A 3,709-nucleotide genomic window follows, 5' to 3' on the forward strand; every position below is an offset into this window, starting at 1 on the left:
CGGTACCGAAGATCGTTGTGGTTAGCATCTGGTGCTAGCTACGCTAACGGATATTAGCATACCTGCCAACTCTACCGATTTGGGCGGTAGTCTACCGCTTTTGACATGTTTCGACCGCCTACTGATTTAGCTGGCTTTCCCTACCTAATTATAAAAATGAAACTCCAGACACTGGACTCGACTTTTAGCGGAAACCGATTGCAGCGTGTCTGTGATCCCATACAAACAGTCCTCTGTGTTTCTGAAAGAGAAACAGCGTGCAGAGGAAGGGCAGCGTTACCCCCGGGACTGCACAGTCAAGCCAGCCTGCCGCACTGCGTCCCCGGGACTGATAATAATCAGTCATCACTCCCAAATGAGTTTAGGAAACAGAGACGAGGCATTTGAGTCTTGCAGGGTTTCCCCGTTGATATCAGTTTCTCGAAAACACATGTTGGCGACTGAAAGAATCCAGTGTTTGGTCTTTTCCTGAAGCATCCTTCACCTACAGTGTCTCAACTGAAAGAGGACCACAAACACACACAAAATATAATACAATTTTGAGATTTTGGGATATTTATCTCCCATTCTTTCACTTTTTCTGACATTTTCAGCACAAAACATGTCGTTAATAGTGATGGGTCGTTCGTGAACGATTCGTTCTTTTTGAACAAATCTTTGAAGTGAATGAGGTGAACTGATTCCTCCCACAAAACGATTTGTTTGTTTGAGTCGCCACCTTCCGCCAAAAGCTAAAGAGAAGCTGTTCGCGAACAACAAACTTAAAGAACTGGCGGAAACAGTTCAGAACTGTTTCCTACAGTTCTTTTATCTTATATACCTTTCTTTCAAGAGGAGGGTCCCGTTAGGGCCCCTCCGAAATACTGGATGTTCCATCTACACAGAGTTGGACTCAGTTAGACAACTACCACAAAAATACAATGAAGTACCTTACTGTTGGACTCAGTACTAGTTGGACTTCTACCACAAGTAGGCTACTATGAAGTTATTATGCGCACTTTTTCAGTTATTCTCTGTCAAACTCCTGTGGCAGAAAATCATTTTATCTCTCATCAAATATGGCAGAAAACATGCAGTTTGACAGAGGATTAAAACTGTAATCAGAGCCCTCTCATCTGAGCTCCGTTACACACACACACACAGGAGCGGGACATCCTCCTCAACCTGTCCGCCATAAATGCCTCAGAGGACGGATACCTGAACCGTAGCGTCCAGCTAGCTTAGCGATAAATACACACAGCGTTGTATTCTCCTCCCCCTGTCGGCCCTAAAAGCTTCAGAGGGCGGATACCTGAGCTCCATAGCGTCCCGCTAATGTGAAACACACACAGCGTTAGAGGGACATTCTCCTCCCCCTGTCGGCCCTAAAAGCTTCAGAGGACGGATACCTGAACCGTAGCGTCCAGCTAGCTTAGCCGCTAGCTTAGCGATAAATACACACAGCGTTGTAGTGAAGACTCACTGAACGAATTAAGTATCGTAAGAATCGTTCGCGAACGTGCAAATCACCAGAAGTCGTTCGCGAACCGGTGAACGAATCAGTGAACAAATCTTTAAAGTGAACTGAATCAAAAGATTTGTGTCCCCGAAGGGATTCGAAATGCCCATCACTAGTCGTTAATTTCTATGTTTAGTGAACTACAGCAATCTGAAAGCTTGTACATTATTTATATCACACTGCAAAAATATGCAGGAAATGACTTTTTTAATGCAGTATTTTCTGATATATGGCGCAACACAAAGATATTTCGCTCTGTGCAAACCTTTGACTCTAATATGTCAACAACATGAAACAAGAATATGAACCTGGCTTTATCCAATGTTCACACAAGAGTTCTACATCCTGACACATCCTTCATATACACTGTGTCAACTGAAAGAGGACCAGAAAAACACAGAATATAATAAAATGTGGAGACTTTGGAATATTTATCTCCCATTATTTTACTTTTGCACATTTTACAGACCAGACATGTCGTTGATGTCACTGTTTACCAAACTACCACTTTTTTCTGAAAAATGCATAACATGATGCAATATATGTTAAATACATGGTTTATACATGTAATTACTGGGGTTCCATTTCTTCTGATTACCTAATTTGGGCATGCACATTTGCCACGCACAAACCAACCTCTTTTGGATTTGGAAAGGTTGGCATGTATGCATAAGGAGCTTTTTCAACAACAAGGTGGGGGGAGAACTCTCTCCTGTCAGACTGAGAGTCTCAGATAACCTCAGCTCAGGTGAAGTAAAGGACTCAGTTAGGGATGGGTATCGTTAGGATTTTATCGATACCGGTATTTTTCGATACTCTTATCGATACTTTCCAATAATTTGGTGCTCAAAATTATAGACATGATATGATGATATATCATATCATGAACAACAGTCATTTTATTGTAATTTATTTTTATTTATTATTGAATGTACATTTTTCAATGTCATACCAAGCAGGTATGAGTGTGTTTGACAGTGTGTCTCTGGAAGGGGGGGCGGTAATTAGGGGCAGTTCATAAATCCATGTAAACATGACCATTATTCAGTTAAAACGAGACGCTGCGTGCGCACCTCCTAAACCGGATGCTCCGGTCGGCTAACCATTATAATCCGTTTATTGCGTTTGTTATTCATAATCAGTGTTGTGCTAGTTACTGAAAACCAGTAACTAGTTACCATTACTAGTTACTTCATTTCAAAAGTAACTCAGTTACTTTACTGATTACTTACACCAAAAAGTAATGCGTTACTTTGAACAGTAACGCATTAGTTACTTAAAAAAAGGAATCCCATTAATGCCCTTATAGCCTTCATTTCAGTACTGTTATTGCATTGGGAAATAATACAATCTGTTGATCAAGAAATAGCAATAGAAATAGTAGAAATAGCTTGCATGTGTTCTACAACATACCGCACAATGGCTTTATCCACTTTTTCCTGGCTAGCAGTCCCTCAGTTAAAATCCAGCCGCTGTTGCTTAGGTGGAGGTGGAGTGGCGTCGGATGATTCTGGATCTGTGGCATAGCTTCGTCCCAGCATGTTGTTTCTGCAGATGTTTCAACAGATTTGAATTGCTGTTTTGGGCAGTAGATAATCCTATCTACTTTGACACGCAAAGACACAACTTACATTTAACTAAAACGTTATTTTCTTTGTGCTCGACAAAAGTGAAATAGTGAGAATATCTCCAGGCGGAGAAACTCGACTTGAGCTCCGCTGCCGCCATGATAGTCTTGTTAGTAAACACAAACACGCCCACAGCGCGTCTCCGCATGTGACACAGGAAGTATCTAAGTACATTTACTCAAGTAGGCTACTGTACTTAAGTACAGTTCTCATCTCTGTTCGCCTCACTGTTGGCGCCGCTCACCAACGTCTGGGAGCCGAGACTATATAAAAAAAATAACGGAGTCACGCACCATGTAGTGACGGTAACTGAGCTACAGATGTAGCACTGAATTTCGGACTCCAGCTTACAGCTTCCTGCCTACTACCTGCCAAAGACCAGTATAGAGGAATGTTAAGCCCTCCCACTATTTTCCAAGAGGGCGTTGCCAGATTTTCAATTTCACGTTTTAACCAGGAGATGGCGCTTCATTCACAAATACAGAAAGACAAGTTTCATGGACTTTCAGTTGTGTTTTGAAGAGCATTTGAACACATCAATATTTTAGATCAACTAAAGTATATCTAATCTTGTAATTCAATA

Source organism: Notothenia coriiceps, unplaced genomic scaffold (genome assembly GCF_000735185.1).
Source record: "Notothenia coriiceps isolate Sejong01 unplaced genomic scaffold, NC01 NC01_scaffold00009540, whole genome shotgun sequence".
NCBI lineage: Eukaryota > Metazoa > Chordata > Actinopteri > Perciformes > Nototheniidae > Notothenia > Notothenia coriiceps.